This window comes from Heterodontus francisci, chromosome 35, assembly GCF_036365525.1.
Source record: "Heterodontus francisci isolate sHetFra1 chromosome 35, sHetFra1.hap1, whole genome shotgun sequence".
NCBI lineage: Eukaryota > Metazoa > Chordata > Chondrichthyes > Heterodontiformes > Heterodontidae > Heterodontus > Heterodontus francisci.
This window is the reverse complement of record NC_090405.1, coordinates 22,731,946-22,752,395: the sequence shown is the minus strand read 5'-3', so window position 1 is coordinate 22,752,395 and position 20,450 is coordinate 22,731,946. Positions and strand designations below refer to the sequence as shown.

Below are 20,450 nucleotides of genomic sequence, written 5' to 3'. Positions count from 1 at the left end.
CCACGGTAAATACAGACGAGAAATATTCATTTAAGACCTCGCCCATTTCGCGTGGCTTCACACATAGATTGCCACACTGATCCTTAAGGGGACCTACTCTCTCCCTAGCTACCCTTTTACTCTTAATACACTTATAGAATCTTTTAGGATTCTCCTTTATCTTATCTGCCAGGGAAATCTCATGGCCCCTTTTCGCCCTCCTAATTTCCTTCTTAAGTATACTCCTATATCCCCTATACTTCTCGAGAGACTAGCTCGATCCCAGCTGCCTATACCTGACGTATGCCTCCTTCTTTGTCCTGACCAGACCCTCAATATCCCTCGTCAACCAAGGTTCCCTAAACTTGCCAGCCTTGCCCTTCCATCTAACAGGAACATGCTGGGCCTGAACTCTTCCTATCTCACTTTTAAAAGCCTCCCACTTGCCAGACGTCCCTTTACCTGTAAACAGCCTCTCCCATTCAACTTTTGAGAGTTCCTGTCTGATGCCATGGAAATTAGCCTTCCCCCAATTTAGGATTTCAACCTGAGGACCAGTCCTATTCTTTTTCATAACTATCTTGAAGCTAATAGAGTTATGGTCACTGGTCCCAAAGTGCTCCCCCACTGCCATATCAACCACCTGCCCATTCTCATTTCCTAAGAGGAGATCGAGTGTAGCCCCTTCTCTAGTCGGGCCATCCACGTACTGCTTCAGAAAACTATCCTGGACTCACTTAACAAATTCTTCCCCATCTGATCCCTTAGCACTAAGGCAGTCCCAGTCAATATTAGGGAAGTTAAAATCACCTACTATTACAACCCTATAATTCCTGTACCTATCTGTGATTTCCCTACATATATGCTCCTCCACTTCCCTCTGACTATTGGGGGGCCTATAGTATAATCCCATCAAAGGGATCACCCTTTTATTATTTCTAAGTTCTACCAGTATGGCCTCACTGGACATTCACCCCGGGATATCCTCTCTAAGTACTGCCGTGATGTCCTCCCTAATCAATAGTGCAACTCCCCCTCCTCTCTTACCTCCACCTCTGTCACGCCGGAAGGATTGGTACCGCGGAACATTGAGCTGCCAGTCCTGCCCATCCCTCAACCACATTTCCGTAATAGCTACAATCCCACAATCCCATGTACCGATCCATGCTCTGAGTTCATCTGCCTTACCTGTAAGGATACTTGCATTAAAGTAAATGCAGTTTAGCCCACCACACCTTCCACGCTCCCTGTCCTGCCCCTGCCTGGCCTGCCTACTGGACTTGCTTGCTTTAACCTCTCCATTTGCCTCAACTATCTCATCGGAGAGACTACTACTTTGGGTCCCACCCCCGCTGCAAGACTAGTTTCAACCCCCCCGTGTATTACTATAAAATCTCCCTACAAGGATATTGGTCCCCTTCCAGTTCAGATGCAACCCGTCCCTCTTGTACAGGTCACCTCTGCACCAGAAGAGACCCCAATGATCCAAGTACCTGAAGCCCTCCCGCCTTCGCCAGTCTTCAGCAATGCATTCATTTGCCTAATCCTCCTATTCCTACCCGCACTAGCACGTGTCACAGGGAGTAATCCTGAGATTACAACCCTAGAGGTCCTGCTCTTTAACCTTCTGCCTAACTCCCCATATTCACTTTGCAGAACCTCATCTCTCTTCCTGCCTATGTCGTTCGTACCAATATGGACCACGATCTCTGGCTGCACACCCTCCCCTTTCAGAATTTCCGGCAGCTGCTCCGAAACATCCTTGACCCTAGTATTAGGGAGGCAACATACCATCCTGGAGTCTCGTTTGCGGCCACAGAAACGCCTATCTGCACCCCTTATGATAGAATCCCCTATCACAATAGCTCTTCCACCCCTTTTCCTCCCCTGCTGTGCAGCAGAGCCCTCCGTGGTGCCACGGACCGCGCTGTTGCTCTTTTCCCCTGGGAGGTCTTCCCCCCAACAGTAACCAAAGCGGTGTATCTGTTTGAGAGGGGGATGGCCACAGGGCACTCCTGCACTACCTGCCTGCTCCTACTATTCCATCTGGTGGTCACCCATCCCTTTTCTGCCTGTGCATCCATTACCTGCGGTGCGACCACCTCACTAAACATGCTATCCATGACGCCCTCAGCTTCGTGGACGCTCCACAGTGAAACCACCCGCAGGTCCAGCTCCATAATGCGAGTAGCCAGTAGCTGCAGCTGGATACACTTCCTGCACACATGGTCATCATGGAGACTGGGAGGGTTCCTGAATCCCCACATAGCGCAGGAGGAGCATATCACGGGGCTGAGCTCTCCTGCCATGACTTACCCTTAGATTAATTAGTTACTCCCTTAATTAAAAAATACTAATGACACTAGGGGCATTGTTCTACCCACTACAATCTAAAGTCCTTCATAAGCTACACTGAATAAAAAAAACACTTTAGTAGTACTCATCTTATCAGCAGAGGTTTTTTTTTCAAGTAAAAAAACTTTGCCCTTTTCTTTAAGATATTTAAATACACTAACAGCAGTGACTCACCAACCAATCACCTTGCAGCTCTCCTCTGACATCACAGTTGGCTTCTTTTTTTTCAAAACTCCAGCACACTGGAAGATCTCCACTCCACTCCTGGAAGGTAAGAGACTGGGCCTCGATCCTCGGATTGGATTTATAGGCTCCGCTCTCAACGTTCTCCTCATATCGGTCCATATAGGTCTGCTCCGCTCCTCTCCGCTCCCGGAAGGTAATTCACCAGCTTTTGCAGAAAAGTCGGTCTTAAGCTGTTGCAGTACCTGTTAGAAAGATAGTCTAAGCTATTCTGAAGTCATCTTCCAATGTCATCTACATGGAAGCAGGATTTTAAAGGATAAGATGTAGTTTTTAAAAGTCACTTCAATCTTGCTCAAGAGTCTTTTCAAAGAAGCCAAGTAAATCTTGATAAAAAGTCATGTACATTTAGAGATCTTTTAAAAGCACTTCAATCTTGTTAATAAAAAGTCAGATGTAAATTTAAGAACTCTGATCAGGCTATGCTAAAAAGTTACATACAATTAAGAAACAAAATACAACATTTAAAATGTCTGAACTCCTTTCTGAAAGTTGACCCCTGCTGCTGCCGGTGTCTTCCTGGAATAGTGGAGCTGTTGTGTCAACAGAAAAGTCCTTCCCGAGCAGCCCTGAGCCTGTTGGTACCGGCTTTAATCCAACCCAGGTAAAAATCAGGGTACATTGTGAGCAATGAGCCCAAATTGCTGAACTACAGGTCCCTGTCACTTTAAAGAGTGGGCTGGTGCGATTATGATCAGAGGCTCCTTCTAAGCACATTTCTCACCACCACAACTTCCAGATGCTGGTGTTAGTGTGTGCATGTACCAGCAGTTGCAGTGCTGTTCAGACCCTCAATAGCAGTGAAAGTCTCAGAGTTCACCGCTATTGGGGCTGTAAAATCCAGGCCAATATCTCACAGTCCTGTTAGATTTGCTCTCCCTCTGTACAAAATCAAACTCCACACATTGTCTTTCACTCACTCCTGTTTCCAGCCCTGACGGTGCAGAAATCCCCTCTCAAAGGTACACAATCCAGTTGATTTCTGATCAAATACCTCCTTCCTCATTCAATAGAGGAAACAGAGACATGAACAGGAGTCAGGTGCAAGAAAGTTTCACCAACAGAGCAAAGAAAGGCACCAACAAAAGTCACCCCGACTTTCCAAATCATTTCACTGGAATATTCTTTCACTTGTTTTGTCGGATGACTGCAATAAATCTGAAAATGAGCACCATGAGGTTTGTGTTCACTAGTCACTTGTTCTCCTGTGTTTGTCTGTCAGGTTTGTAATTCAGTTTGTATTGGATATTGAAGAGAATCTCTTTTCAAGATGATTGCACATCGTACTGTGTTTAAAGCAACCAACTTGGAAAATGGCAGAAAATGAATGTTTCAATACCTGTGTGACCAGATTCTTCCAATGCTTTTCAACAGCTAGATTGATGATGCTTGCAATCTGTATCCTGTGGAGAATGGGAGAGGAGAATAAAAACATGGTGCATGAACAGGACAGACTGTGTAAAATAGGAGCACAGAAATACTGCCACCTCATTGAAAGTTAATGAGATTTATTCGAAGTCAGACACCTGTCCACAATGAACAAGTGAATACATTAATTGTCCACTTTCAATCTAAATGGGACTGAGGTTCCAACAGAGAAGTTTTCTGGAAAATACCTGCTGCAGTTTTAAAATTGATGAACTGGAACATCTTATACTAACTTTCAAATAACTGGAGTGATTGTATCGTTCTCATAGTGGAGAGAAGGAGTTGTTTATAAATATAAGCAGAAAAACACATTTGTGGATTGGTGAATGAGCTTTATCTTTCTGAAATGTATTTGTCCATTGGTTGCAGGTCACTGGAAATTCTTTTTTACATTTCAATTGTAGCAGCAGCAGTTAGCAGCAAAATGTCTGATTAATCAGAATAGTGGGTCTGGGAAACACTTAAACAGCCGAGACCCTGTAAAACAGAACTCCAAGTAATATTTTAAATAAGGCACTGAACTGACAGAGCGGTAAAGGCCTGCTCAGGTCAGTAAAAAAAACCCGACACGAACCTGACAGAACCACATTGGACCCGAGCCTGACCCGGCCCGAGTATCTCCATTTATTCCCACGCCCAAACTAACCCGAGCCTTACCCGACCACTGGAATGTTCACTTTATCTACCTCCCGATTCCGAATCTACAGGAAGCTGCAGCATGAGCGCAATGACGTCATAGAGATGCTCACTTGCTCACTGCGCAGACTCAGAGTTTCCCTCCTTAATGACCCGGACTCCCGGCTTTGGTTGGCTTTTCAACTTTTGACACTTATTAAACTCAACTTCCCAGCAAAGTTAAATGTAATACTTACTGTGTGTGTCCAACACGGACTCAGACCAACCTGGACCCAGCCTGACCTGAACCTGACCCAACCTGACCCGAGCCCGAAAGCCAGAACCGGAAGAGCGACCCGACATGACCCGAACCCGACACAGGTCGTCGGGTTCAGGTCGGATTGCAGGCCTTTACAGAGTGGAGGTCAGATGAGGATTGAATTAATTTCAATCACTGAATCTAAACAAGAAGTAAATCTGTCAGGAATGGAACACTTTGCTTTATCTGTGAGCTTGTGGCACAACGGTAGCGCGTCTGACTCCAGATCAGAAGGTTGCGTGTTCAAATCACGTCAGGCTCAGTTGTGTTTTACAGCAGCTCAAGTTCCTGGATTTTATATCAGAAGAGAGTTCGATTTATTGGAATGTTCAGTGAATGGTTGAATTTCAAGATCAACTTTAATAGATTAAAGTCCTGATTTCTGGTTCCGTTCCATTTCCATGCTCAGTTCTTATTTCACACTGTTTTATATCAGAACAATGTTTCAGGGATGTGATGTGTCCATTGTTTGTACAATTGCTCTGTCACCCAGTGTGAGAAATAAAACACAAACCGCCCAGCGTGCGGCTCAAACCCATACCTGGCCCTGTCTATAGGCCACTTAGTTCAGTTGGTTAGGACGCAGTGTTGATAACAACAAGGCTGTGGATTTGATCCCCATGTGCGCTGTCACATGGTCAGTTAATAATTTGACACATTTTTGTTACACTTAAAATCCAACTTTTAGATACAAACAAGTTTACATCAAATGTCAGAGGAAACTTATTTTGAATAACATCCATTGTATCTTTGTCACTGGTCTGGAGTAACACAGAATTCTTTCCAATTATCTTCCGTTTGCTGATAAACGTTGAACTCGTGGCCTGTTCTCATTAATGGTCACGAGCAACAAAAACAGACAGAGCAAGTCTGACCACCGAGAGATGTGGAAAAGGCTTCAGTTTGGGACAAATGCAGCAAATCAAATGTTCACCCGGCCCCGAGAGAGTCAAAAACTGGGGGAAAGGACACAGGGAGATAGAGAATAAGCTACAGCAGACAATGTAAATATTTCCCATCCTTGATATCTCTCTATTCCAATCCAACCTTCAGAGTTGGGTAAATAATTTCAGTGTAAATTGTGCAGCTCAAGAGTCAAAACCAAAGGGTGATGCAGAATAAAGGAGAACTGCCAAAACCCCAGATTGAACCAGGGATCTTCAGTCTAACACACTCCCAACTGAGCTATTTCAGTCTCACAGGCTTGGGATGATAAGTGGCAAGTAACATTCGCACCACACAAGTGCCAGGCAATGAATATCTCCAACAAGAGAGAATCTAACCATCTCCCCTTGACATTCAATAGCATTACAATCACTGAATCCCCCACCATCAACATCATGGAGGTTACCATGGGTAACCATACAAATAACGTGACTACAAGAGCAGGTCAGAGGCTTGGAATCCTGAGGTGAGTAATTACAGTGCAGCTGTTGGCTCCACCCCAGGGGCTGAATTTGTTCTGTAAACCATGAAGCAGCTTCCTCTCAAATCCCAGGTTTATTAATAAATCCTCTTACAAAAGCCCCAAAGTGTGATATATTCCTCTCACTCATCCATGACTCCTGACTCCCCAAAGCCTGTCCACCATCCACAAGGCACAAGTCAAGAGTGTGATGGAATATTCTCCACTTGCCTGGATGGGTGCAATTCCAACTCAAGAATCTCAACACCGCCAGGACAAAGCAGACCGCTTGATTGGCACCCCATCTGCAAACATTCACTCCCTCCACCATCGACGCACAGTTGCAGAGTGTGTACCTCTACAAAATCCACTGCAGCAATGCACCACAACTCCTTAGACAGCACCTTCCAAACCAGTGACCTTTAGCACCTAGAAGGGCAAGGGCAGCAAATACAGGGGATACCACCACATGCAAGTTCCCCTCCAAGCCACACACCATCCTGACTTGGAACTATAACGCCGTTCCTTCACTGTCGCTGGGTCAAAATCCTGGAACTCCCTTTCTCACAGCACTGTGGGTGTACCTACCCCACATGGACTGCAATGGTTCAAGAAGGCAGCTCACCACCACCTTCTCATGGGCAATAAATGCTGGCCTAGCCAGCGATGCCCACATCGCATGAATGAATGAATAAAAAAGTGAAGTATCCCTTGTGTCATTGTTTTGGTAGAAAATATAACCCTGGTGGAATTGCCCCTCCCAATCACACCTCACTTCATAGAACATAGAAAATGGAGACAATTTATGGCACAGACTGAAACCATTTAGCAATCGTGTCTGTGCCAGCTGAAAAAGAGCGATCCAGCCCAATCCCACTTTCCAGGTCTTGGGAATGGGATCTGAACAGATCTCAGAGCTCACATTATGTGAATGTTCTGTTGAAGTGTTGGTGAGCTGATATACCAGGGGAGATTCACACTGTTAGACACAGTGTGAAATACATTCAAGTATTTATAAAACATTACAACATGTGAGTAATATTCCCCATTGATTTCTCAGCACTGATGGATTGTGAAGTGGGAGACAGCCAGAAGTCCCAGTGATCCACACTGACCATGAGCTGAGAATGAAATGAGATAAAGTTCAATCTTCAGCAGCGAGATGCTGCAGAGAGGTAAGAGTCCTGAATCAAGGAGAGACTTTCTCATACTGCTGTTGAATCTCATTTCAAACACTCCTTGAACTCTCTGCCGAGGAATTCAGAGCTGGAGAATGGCTGTAAAATCAGCCTAAAACGGAAATAAAAGACACCCACCGTGGGGCTCAAACTCAAAAACTTGAGATTCAGAGTTTCATGCCTTCATCGACTGAGCTCACCAGGCCTGAGACAGTGTCCCCATCCTGTCTGTTATTGGACGGTGCAGCTGTTGGCTCCACCCCAGGGACTGAATTTGTTCTGTAAACCATGAACCAGCTTCCTCTCAAATCCCAGGTTTATCAGTAAATCCTCTTAAAAAGCCCCAGAGTGTGATATATTCCTCTCACTCAACCAGAATAAAAGTTACATCTTTTGCTCTTTTTACCTTCCAAACATTGACTTCTATTTTTCTCAGCATTTATTTCTCTCTCTTTTTTATATTGTGCATTTCCTAATAAACATTTCATTTCAATTATTTATGAGGGATGAAATGAACAGAAGAGATTTTCTGCAATGGTACCAGGGGTGTGGGACAGAGTGAGTGGTTCGGATCTGGAATACACTGCCTGAGAGTGTGCTGGAGGCAGATTCAATCGTGGCTTTCAAAAGGGAATTGGATAAACACCTGAATAGAGAAAATTTGCAGGGTTACAATGAAAGGGCAGAGGAGTGGAATTAGCTGATTTGCTCTTGCAAAGAGCTGTCATGGACATGATGGACTGAATGGTCTCCTTCTGTACTGTAACCATTTGATTCCTTGATTCTAACTCTGTCAAAGTTGTTCTGAACTTGCTCTGCTCCAAGGAGAACAACCCCAGCTTTTCCAGTCTCTGCACATAACTGAAGTTATGAGGAACCATGGGGAACCCACTGTAAACCTTCCTCCAGACAGAAATACAACTGTTCACCACCACACTGTGACCCAGCTGTTCACAATATATATCAATGATTCGGAGGTGGGAACCAAATGTCGTATTTCCAAGTTCGCAGATGACACAAAACGAGGTGGGAATGTGTGTTGTGAGAAAGATGCAAAGCAGCTTCAAGGGGATTTGGACAGACTTAGTGAGTGGACAAGAAAGTGGCACATGGAATATAATGTGTAAAAATGTGAGGTTATCCACTTTGGTAGGAGAAACAGATGTGCAGATTATTTCTTAAATGGTAAGAGATTAGAAAGTGTAGATGTACAAAGGGGCCTGGGTGTCCTTGTCAATAAGTGACTGAAAGCTAACATGCAGGTGCAGCAAGCAATTCAGAAGACGAATGATATGTTAGCCTCTATCACAAGACGATTTGAGTACAGGAGTAGTGAAATCTTGCTTCAATTGTATATAACCTTGGTTGGACTGCACTTTGGAATACTGTGTGCAGTTTTGGTCCCCTTACCTTAGGAAGGATATCATTGCCATCGAGGGAGTGCATTGAAGGTTCACCAGACTTGTTCCCGGGATGGCAGGACTGTCCTATGAAGAGAGATTGGGGAAACTGGGACTGTATTCTCTAGAGTTTCAAAGAATGAGAGGTGATCTCATTGAAACTTACAAAATATTTAAAGGGATAGACAGGGTAGATGAAGTTTTTCCTCCGGTTGAGGAATCTAGAACCAGGGGACACAATTTCAACATAAGGGGAAAGCCACTTAGGACAGAGACCAGGAGAAATTTCTTTACTCAGAGGGTTGTGAATCTTTGGAATTCTCTACACCAGAGAGCTGTGGAAGCTCAGTCATTGAGTATGTTTAAAGCAGAGATTGACAGATTTCTAAATACAAATGACATAAGGGATATGGAGATAGTGTGGGAAAAAGGCATTGAAGTGGATGATCAGTCATCATCATATTGAATGGCGGGGTGGTCTCGATGGGCTGAATGGCCTACTCCTGCTTCTATGTTCCTATCAGTCTGCTAACTTCATATGCATGCTGTCATTGTCCCTTTTATTACATGGGCTTCAGTTTTACTGGCAGTCTGGTATGTGACATCATCAAGAAGGTTTTCAATAAGTTAAATAAGGAGAAATTGTTTCCAGTGGCAAAAGGGTCAGTAACCAGAGGATGTATTTATCAGTTAATTGAGAAAAGAACCAGAGGCGAAATGAGGAATGATTTTTTATACAGTGATGTGTTGTGATCTGGAATGCACTGTCTGATCAGGACTTGAAAGCAGATTCAGTCGTAACTTTGAAAAGCAATTGGGATAAATACTGGAAGGAAAAATGTACAGATTACAGGAAAAAGCTGAGCAGCAGTTCTAATTGGATAACATAACCAAAGAGACAGCACTGACACAATGGACAATATGGTCTCCTTCTTTGGGTATCATTCTATGGTTTTATGAACATAATGTTGATACAATTCGCTGAGTTGGAAGGGAAGTGAACCCAGATTCCGGGTATTCTGAACACCAGACCCAAACCAACTGAACAAGCCTGTTGTTTAATCTCTGTTTTTCACACCAGCTTCTCCTCGCTCTTTCTGTGTTTCCTGCCTGGTCTGTTCCTCTGACCTTCATTCCTGACACTCTATTGAGAATGGCCAACTCACTGCACCTCTCACTCACACCATCACTCCACCCCTTCACCCACTTCCAAACCTCTCTGTTGAACAGTACCTCACATCTGCTCCTCTGCTCCATTAATATAACAGGAAAACATTTTCAAACAGACATTTCCAGACAGTGAACGTTCCAGTAAGACAAGGTAAAGAGCAGATTCATTCACTTTAAACACAGAGAGAGCAGCTCTCCCTGTTCAGTCTAAGGAGCAGATGTAGTTTCACTCCCATTAGTCTTAGAGACATGGGCCAGAATTTTAAGGGACCGTTGGAGACGGGAATGGAGGCTGGGGAGGGGGAGGGGGGGTGTATAAAATAGGGATGGAAGACGTCGGACCGGATTTTTCTGTCGGCGGCTGACATGGAGGGCAGACTTCGCACATCCACACGGCAAGAAGGCATTTAAAGTACTTCTGAGTCCAATTGTCAGCAATTTTATTCACTGGATCCAATTGAACTAATAGCACACGGGAACCACGGGGCTTCAGAGCCTCACCTGGTTAAAGGAGGTGACTGGGAGGTGGGAGCTGTGTGTTGGCTTCACTGGGAAGCTATCGGGTGAGGCAGCGTAACTTGGCAGTAAGGGTGGAGGGGGAAAGGGCATCGGGAAACACTGTCAGGAGTGGGGGCCAATGTGCCAGCTCTGCAGGGGGAGCCACACCAGGGTACCATTGGGGCAGTGCCACCTCATTGAGGGTGACAAGTGAGGTAAATGTGGCTGGGTGTTGTTTACTGTGAAGGCCTTGCACTCAGGGAGGGGCAACCTGTCATGGGCCTCATTCAAGGCTCACATTGAGGAGGAGGAGGAGTAGAGAGGAAGGGAGGGAGGCGCAGGCACCAGCAGGGGCACCACAGCAGCTTGGGGGCCCACAGGAAGGCCAGCCTCGAACAGGAGGCTGGAGAAGGAGGCAGAGGAACACGTCAGCTGAGGTTCAACTACCTGCAGATGTCCGAGTGACAGTGTCTCCACAGACTGCGCCTCTGCACGGAGGTCGTCACTGATCTCTCTGCCATGATGCAGCTGTGCCCCATGGGACTTGGTGGGCACCTGATACCAGTGTCACTGAAGGTCACTGTGCCACTGAACTTCTGCACCAGCAGATCATTGCAGGGATCCACTGGAGATATGTGTGGAATCTCACAGTCTGTGGTGAATCAGTGCATCAAGGAGGTCACCAATGTCCTGTTCAGGAGGGCCGGTGACTATGTGCACATCGATCCAAACAGTCAAGCTGAGAGGACTATAGGATTCGGGGCCATCACTGGATTCCCCCAGGTGTAGGGTGTCACCCCATGTGACCATCAAGGCTCCTGCAGACCAGCCAGCAGCCTTCAACAGGAAGGGCTTCCACTTGCTCAGTGTGCAATTGGTCTGCAACCACTGCAAATGGATCCCATAGGTGTGTGCTCAAATCCCGGGAAGCAGCCACAATGCCTGCATACCAAGGCACTCCCAGGTGCCAGAACCTTTCCGCGGCCCCATCCGCTTTCAGAGATGGATCCTTGGAGACAAGGGCTACCCACTGAGGACATGACTACTGACGTCTGTGAGGAACCCACGCACGGATGCAGAGGAGAGGTACAACACCTGCTGCGGGTCAACCCGAGCGACCATCAAGGAGGCCATTGGTCTCCTGAAGATGAGATTCAGGTGCCTAGATCGATCCAGTGGAGCCCTTCAGTATGTCCCGGCGAGGGTCTCACATATCGTGGTGGTTTGCTGTGCACAGCACAATCTGGCATCACAGAGGGGTGAGGTGTTGACAAGTAAGGATATCGTGGAGTGTGATGTCTCCTCTGATGATGAGGATGTGGAGGAGGATGCTGCCCAAGCAGTGCCTGATGAAGAACCTCAGGCACAGCAGGAAAGGGGCAATGAGATACACACAAGGGAGACATGAGACACCCTTATACATTCAAGTTTCCTTTGAGCCTTACCACCCTCTGGAACCACAGCAATAAAGTCTTAGCCTTAAGCAGCCCTGTTGTCGCCTGCTTCCTTCTGCACTGCAGCGTCCAGGTACACATCGCACAGTGACAAGACCGAAGCTTTGTGAACTCAGGGCTTGGTCCCTCACTTCCAGCCCCTTGGGAGGAAGGGTTTAAATGAAGTCCCAAAGGGCATCAACAATAGGAAGGAGACATAGTGAGAGAACATCATTTCTTTCTTCCGTGTGACATCAAATGCAACCCTATCCATCTGGAATGCACATTCACCATGAACCCAAATGAATCTAGGTGCTCTTCTGAAATCTTTTCCGCATGCTCCTACGTGGTGCACCCCCTGCTCTGTCAGCTGAGGTGGAGACAGGCTGCTGACCTTGCTGCCCCATGGCTTGGGATGACATTGGTGGCCGTCCTCTTGCTGCCTGAGGCCTGGAGGGCCCCGGCACACTGAGGGCCTCCTGCACAGGTACAGGGACCCCCCCTCTGTCATCGAGGGTGACGGAGGCAGGCACTGGCATCACTTGTGTCACTGGCAGAGGGGCTTTGGAGCTACTGTCCACACCAGGAGCACCCTGAGAGGAGACCCCAGATGTAGCAGCCAGCTGCTCCTCCCCCTTATCAGACACACTTGTACCTCGCTGCTGACCTGAGAGGGACGTGGACCTGGTGAAGAGTTCAGGTGCCTCGTCCCCCCTCTCGCCTTGTCACCGCTGGATGGAGCTCATGGACAAAGCGATGGAGTGCAGGTCTGCACACATCTCCGGCAGCCACTGATTGGTCGGCTGGATCTGGCTCTCCATCAGAGTCACCAATCTCTCAAGGAAGGAAGCCAGACACACCCCCATCAGAGACAGTGCAGCATGCAGCATGTCATCCGAACTTGGGTACACATAACCTCCGGCAACTCTGCCAGATGTTGCCTGACCTCGTGCTGCAGCTGCAGCATTTCCCGTGTTGCTGGTGACACCAGAGGCACGTCATCAGCCTGGGACTCAGCATGGGCCTGGCCTCCCACAGACTTCCAACTGCCAGTGGCCTCGGCTGTCACAGCCTCCGTCAGCTGCCCGGGCCTGTCTGTGACGTGCTCACCAGCTTGTGTGCCCAAATCTAACAGCGAGTGGATACCCACCGAGTGAGGGTTTCTGTGCTGGTGGAGGGTGCAGGGGAATGATGTGACGGTGCACCCTCTGAGGCTCCCTCCTCCTCCTCAGAGGTGTCTGGCTGTCCCCCAGTCTCTCCAGCTCTTCGCTCTTGTCGTTCATCCTAGCCTGCATGTGAAAACAGGGACATTGAAGGGTTAGGGTCTGCCCATCGTGACATTCCAACCACCCCTACTGTGCAGCTCCATTGATGCAGTGGTGAACAGATGAGCAGTGTGGCTCCTTTGCAGCGGATGCACCCTTGTGCCCCAGGAGATGTTCACTCACTCTCTTCGGTAGGTGTCCCTGTCTCTCCAGCAGCTATGGAGCAGCTGCTTTGCTGCCCGGCCTGTTCCATGGCCTCCTCCTCCATCGGGATGAGGACATGGAGATAAGGCATCCACTGCCAGTCTTGACATGCTCTTTCCGATTGTGGGCTGTCTTCTATTGCAGCCACTATGATCAACAAAGTTCGTCTCCCAGCGGGGACAAGCCCAACATCTCTGATGGTGATAATCCAGCAGTCCATGATGTGGACACACATATTCCTCCTGCATGTGGCCCCTCTCGAGGGACTGTGTGAGTTTATACAATGACTGATGTGCACCTCCCACCGAGATGCAGCCAAGCCTCAGGCAGCGTGTCCTGCTGCCCTTCCCCAATACACATGACTGGGTGGTCACTCCCTTTCCACCAAACTCTCCCTCTCACTCTGCCATGCGCAATGTCCAAAGGGTCCAAAGTGTTTTGAGTTTGTGCCTGAGCAGCCTGGATCCGGTCATTGACCCACTTCGTGCACTGGATCCATGTCTTGGAGTTGACCCCACGGCTGCTGACTTCACCTACTATCTCAAAGCAGCTATGCTTGGTCAGGTGGACAGGTCTCCACCTCCCATCCCTGGGGAAGAGGATCTTCCACCTATCTGTTGTCACCTGGAGGCGAACCTGCAGGAAGGCATCGCCAAACCATTGGACCATGGTCACTGCAGGCTCGCATTCAGCTCCTTACCTATCAGGCAGCAGAGACAGCAGAACGGGTCCTGGGGCATCAGTGACAGCAGAACGGGTCCTGGGCAGCAGAGGCAGCAGAACAGGTCCTGGGGCAGCAGATGCAGCAGAACTGGTCCTGGGGCAGCAGAGGCAGCAGAACAGGTCCTGGGGCAGCAGATGCAGCAGAACTGGTCCTGGGGCAGCAGAGGCAACAGAACAGGTTCTGGGGCAGCAGAGGCAGCAGAACGGGTCCTGGGGCAGCAGAACGGGTCCTGGAGCAGCAGAGGCAGCAGAACGGGTCCTGAAGCAGCAGAACGGGTCCTGGGGCATCAGAGGTAGCAGATCGGGTCTTGGGGCAGCAGAACGGGTCCTGGGGCAGCAGATGCAGCAGAACGGGTCCTGGAGCAGCAGAGGCAGCAGAACGGGACCTGGGGCATCAGAGGCAGCAGAACGGGTCTTGGGGCAGCAGAACGGGTCCTGGGACAGCAGAGGCAGCAGAACGGATCCTGGGACAGCAGAGGCAGCAGAACAGGTCCTGGGGCAGTAGAGGGCTCTCAGGAAGACACTCCTTTAAACCAGGCAGCAGTGAATGCAGGTCTGGCAGTCCTTTCAATATGGTGCCAGCACCTGCCGTTGTGACAGATGTCGGTGCCATCGGTGCCTCGTTCCCTACCTCTGGTCCTTGTTGACATGGGCCCCACGCCTCCCCTTCATTAATTGGTCGGCTGCTCCGTGATCGGGGTCGGCCGGCCACATTTCACTCGTGTGGTGACGGCACCCACTCACGGTGTCTCTGCCGAGAGCCGCACCGTTAGTTTAAAATTCAGCCCATGGGGTCAAGAGTGGAAAATCTCCCCTCTGATTCTCTCTACTTAAACTGATGGAGACACCAAATTAAAACTGATGAAACCAGGGATTGTATCCTGGTTCTTCAATCTAGTGTTCTCCCAACTGAGCTATTCCATCCTCACTGTGAACTCTCATCTTCATTGGAGACAAATATAACTCCAGGTGGAATTTCCCCACCCGTTCATTCCTCACTTCAGGGGAATGGGACCCGACCAGATCGCGGAACTCAGATTATGTTAATGTTCTGCTCTTGATATCTTCATATTATCTTGCGTTTGAGACTCTTTTAATCAGGTTCACGGACAAATTCTTCCATCATCCCTTCTCCCACATTCTCTCTCTCTCATTCATTCTTTATTCCTCACAGTCCAGAAGGGGTTAGGAATCAGAGCTCACCCCCAAACCCTCTGCACACAGACCTCTGTCTGTTACCCTGTTTGATCCAAGAGACCAGTCAATAAATTACACTCTTTATAAACACAGAAAGCTGCCTCACAGTGTTGGACAGAGATAAATACACTGAAGTCTTTTGAAAAAAGTTCATCTTACGGGTTGTTACTGAGCCCACAGAGCAGGACGGGCCCAGGCTCCAGCCCCAGCCTGTGCTGTGTTAGCTGATGCCACCTGGTGTGATACTGAGCCACATGGAGCAGGAAAGGGCCTGGTTGTATTCATGGCCTGTGTTGAGTTAACTGATCCCACTCAGTGTGGTAGGAGCCACACAGAACAGAATGGGCCCAGGCTCCTTCCTCAGCCTGAGGGATGATAGTTCTTCTCACACGTTGTTGTACAGAGCCCCACACAGAACAGGGAAATCTCAGGCTCCATCCCCGGCCTGTGGTATTTTACTTCATCGCACCTGGTATGGTACGGAGTCCCAAGAGCAGGAAAGGTCCAGCTTCCATCTCCAGCCTGTGCTGAATTAGCTGATCTGACCTGGTTGGCACTGAACCGCAATCGGGGAAGGATGGGCCGAGGCTCCATGGCCTGTGGTGTGTTAGTTATTCTCATTTGGTGAGGTACTGAGCACCATATAGAGCAGGATGGGCCTGTGCTCAGTGAGCTGATCTCACCTTGTGTGGTCCTGAGACCCACACACAAAGCAGGACAGGCCTAGGCCTCATCCCCGGCCTGTGTTCAATTAGCAGATCTCAGCCAAAAGATTTTGATAAGGTTCCACACAAGACGCTTCTCTATAAGATTAAAGTCCCTGGTATCAGTGGTAATATATTGATCTGGATTGGGAACTGACTGGCAGATGTAGGCAGAAAGTAGTTCCAGATGGATCTGGATCTGTTTGGAGACCAGTTACCAGTGGTGTCCCACAGGGATCGGTGTTGGGTCTGTTGCTCTTTACTATTTTTATTAATGATCTGGATGTAGGTGCAGGGCGCACCATCTGTAAATTTACAGATGATTTGAAGATCTGTGCGAGTGTTCAGACTGTAGACGATACTCGACTGTTTCAGGCTGATCTTAATGTGTTTGGAGATTGGGTTCATGACTGGCAAATGATGTTTAATTTGGGTAAGTGCAGTGTTATTCATGTGGACAGGGCGAATGCTCAACATTCATACACCCTTCAGGGAAAAACATTAAAGTAGGTGGAAAAAAGAAAATAATTTTGAGCAGAGATCTGGATGTTCTAGTGCACAGATCTCTAAAGTTACAGCAGCAATGCTGTGAAGTGATAGTTGGAGCAAATAGAGGGTTGGGCTGCATTCAGAGGACAATTGAGTATAAAATGAGGCATATTCTTTCATGGGATGTGAGCGACACTGGCAAGGCCAGAATTTGTTACCCATCCCTAATTGTCATTGACAAGGTGGCGGTGAGCTCCCTTCTTGAATTGCTGCACTCCTTGTGGTGTAGGTACACCCACAGTGCTGTTAGGAAGGGAGATCCAGGATTTTGACCCAACATCAGTGAATGAACAGCGATATATTTGCAGATCAGATGGTGTGTGACTTGGAGGGGAGCTTGCACATGGTGGTGTTTCCATGCATCTGCAGCCCTTGTCCTTCAAGGTGGTGGAGGTCTTCGGTTTGGAAGGTGCTGTCTGCGGAGCCTTGGTGAGTTGCAGCAGTGCATCTGGTAGATGGTACACACTACTGCCACTGTGCGTCAGTGGTGAAGGGAGTGAATGTTTAAGGTGGTGAATGGGGTGACAATCAAGGCGGCTGCTTTGTCCTGAACAGTGTCGAGTTTCTAGAGTATTGTTGGTGCTGCACTCATCCTGGTTTGTGCCTTGTAGATGGTTGACAAGTTCTGGAGAGTCAAAAATCACAAAATTATTACAGTGCAGAAGGAGGCCATTCGGCCCATTGTGTCTGCATAGAATCATAGAACATAGAAAGTTTACAGCACAGGCAGGTCAAAAAACGAGCCACCCAGCTGAATCCCATTGACCAGCATTTGGACCGTAGCCCTGCAGGTTCAGGTACTTGAGGTGCACATCCAGACTCCTTTGAAATGAGTTGAGGGTTTCTGCCTCAGCTACCCTTACAGGCAGTGAGTTCCAGACTCCCACAGCCCTCTGGGTGAAAAAACCTTTCCTCATCTCCCCTCTAATTGTTCAACACATCACTTTAAATCTATGCCCTCTAGTCACTGACCTCCCTACTAAGGTAAATAGACCCTTCCCATCCATTCTATCCAGACCCCTCACAATTTTGTACATTTCAATCAAATCTCCCCTCAGCCTCTTCTATTCCAAGGAGAACAACCCCAGTCTATCCAATCTTTCCTCATAGCTGCATTTTCCCAGTCCTGGCAACATCCTCGTAAATCTCCTCTGTAACCTCTCTGGTGCAATTACATCCTTTCTGGAATGAGGTGACCAGAACTGCACACAGAACTCAAGTTGTGGCCTAACTAATGATATATACAGTTCCAGCATAACCTCCCTGCTCTGATATTCTATACATCGGCTAATAAAGGAAAGGATTCCATAAGCCTTCTCAACCAACTTATCAACCTATCCTGCTACTTTCAGGGATTTGTGGACATTCACTTCAAGGTCCCTCACTTCCTCTACACCTCTCAGCATTCACCCATTAATTGTGTATTCCTTTGCTGTGTTTGACCTCACCAAAGGCATCACCTCACACTTCTCCAAGTTGAGTTCCATTTGCCACTTTTCTGCCCACCTGACCAGTCCATTTCTCCAGCTCTCCTAATGAGCATTTCACCACGTGCCTTGAGCTGAGTTACTCATCACAGAATTCCCACTATCTGATTTACTCTTGTAGCCAGAGTATGTATATGAATGGTCCAGTTAAGCTTTTGTCAATGGTAACCCCCAGGATGTTGATGGTGGGGGGATTCAGCGATGGTAATGCTGTTGAACGTCAAGGGGAGATGGTTACATTCTCTCTTGTTGGAGATGGTCATTGCCTGGTACTTATGTGGTGTGAATGTTACTTGCCACTTAGCAGCCCAAGTCTGAATGTTGTCCAGGTCTTGCTGCTTCTGGACACGGACTCCTTCAGTATCTGAGATGTCCCGAATTTGTCCTTTTATGAAACCTTGGTCAGGACTCACTTGGAATATTGTATCCAGTCTTGGTCTCCTCACATGATGGGTGATATTGAGGCTTTGGAAAGGGTACAGAGGAGAGACATTCGACGAATTCCCAGTATAAGACATCTTGGTTATCAAGTTAGACTAAAAGAGTTGGGACCCTACACCTTAGAGAAACCTAGACTGAGGGGTGATCCGATTGAGGTTCATAAATAATGAAGGGTCCAATTCAGCATGGGAGAGGAGTCATAACTTTATATTGGAAAAGGCCAGATGGCACCCGGATCACATTAAATTTCATTTTCAGTGGTGGGTTAATGTACCAGGATGGCTGAGTGGTTAAGGCGTTGGACTTAAGGTCCAATAGACATGTGTCTGTGTGGGTTCAAACCCCACTCCTGGTATCTGTGCTTACAAAATGTTACTTATTCTTTCCCTGACTTTTGCCTTGCACCATCATCTCTTCTGTCATTTAATCACTCTTGCCTTCCAACTGATCACAACTTCCTATTATTTGATCTGCCCCAGCACCGTTCCTTGGCTCTGCGCTTGCTTATAAACTGGTAAATCTTTAACTTAATCTCCTCTGTACCCTGACAATGACCTTCTCATCCTTCCTGGATTGTGGTTCCTCACAGGATCCGCTGCCTCTCCGACTCCCCTCCAGGTAACTGAAGGCCCTGAGCCTTGGTCTTGCTTTATACGCTAGCTGGTAGTTGATTCCTTGCAGGTCTGCCACCACTCAGGAGAAGCTCAAGACCCAGATCAAGCGAAGTATCAAGAGGAATGTGAACAAAGGCTCCCTGGTGCAGAGCAAGGGACAGGGAGCCTCCGGCTCCTTCAAACTCAGCAAGAAGGAAAACCCAGGGAAAAGTGGGAAAGAAGGTGAAGAAACCAGCAGACAAGAAATCTTTAGTGAAGAAACCAGCAGACAAGAAATCTTCAGTGAAGAAACCAGCAGACAAGAAATCTTTAGTGAAGAAACCAGCAGACAAGAAAGTGACAACAAAGAAAGTAACAGCCAAGAAAACGAGCAGCAAGGCGGCGGCAACGCTAAATAAGGCGGTGAAGAAAGCAGTGCTTCAGAAAAAGTCTCCTGCGAAGAAGGTCAAAAAAGGCAAGAGTGCGGCGGGCGGAAAGGCGCTGAAGAAAGTGCAGACATGGAAGAGCAAGGTCAAGCCGAAAGCAGCGAAGTCTCAGAAAGCAGGGTCTGGAAAGAAGTGAAAGCGCGGGAAACTTGTAAACATCTGAACACAAAGGCTCTTCTCAGAGCCACCCACATCTCTCAGGAAAGAGCTGATCCCCTGATCAAATGATCCCTGTCCCGGCCCCGCCTGCAGATTCCACATGGAAATGATTTGGAGTAAATCCAGGATCCCTGGTGACTCCCCTCCACCCAGCCTTTTCCCCACTCTCTGTAATAAAACAGAGGGATATCCGGCCCTCACTCTAACTGGGGATGTGTTCGGTGCAGTCTCAGTTCACAAATTCAGGGGGAGAGTCTGTAAGACAGTAACACTGGCGGAGAAACCCCACCTCACAACTCAAACCCCAACACATGAGTTTCTCCAATTCAGCTGGAGTCGGGTGACAACAGGAGCTGGGATAGGCTGTGATCGGGAATGTTAGGAATGGATTTGTTCAGGGAGGAATGTACCTGGAATCTCCAAATATAATAGTTCCTTATTTCCCCAGATGACACATTCTGCAGTGAGAGTGAAAAGTCTCTTCACTGCTTCACATTTACTAATTGTTTGGTTCGAGATGAATAATGAGTCAGAGAGTAATGACAGGATCTGAAGCTTCTCTCACACCAGCCCTTGAATGACTCAGTGTGAAGTGTCCAATGTGTGAAGCTACTGCCAGGGTTTGTCAATCTGAACAGTTTCAGCTCAGTTCCTGGGGG

General features: G+C 47.8%; 2 non-coding genes across 2 annotated transcripts; both read left to right on the top strand.

Moving 5' to 3' along the window:
* The first annotated feature begins 5,129 nt into the window (after positions 1 to 5,129).
* trnaw-cca (transfer RNA tryptophan (anticodon CCA)) lies at positions 5,130 to 5,201 on the top strand. The gene has a single exon. It is a non-coding gene; the product is annotated as a tRNA-Trp (tRNA).
* A 13,664-nt stretch (positions 5,202 to 18,865) lies between these two features.
* trnal-uaa (transfer RNA leucine (anticodon UAA)) lies at positions 18,866 to 18,948 on the top strand. The gene has a single exon. It is a non-coding gene; the product is annotated as a tRNA-Leu (tRNA).
* The last annotated feature ends 1,502 nt before the right edge of the window (positions 18,949 to 20,450 follow it).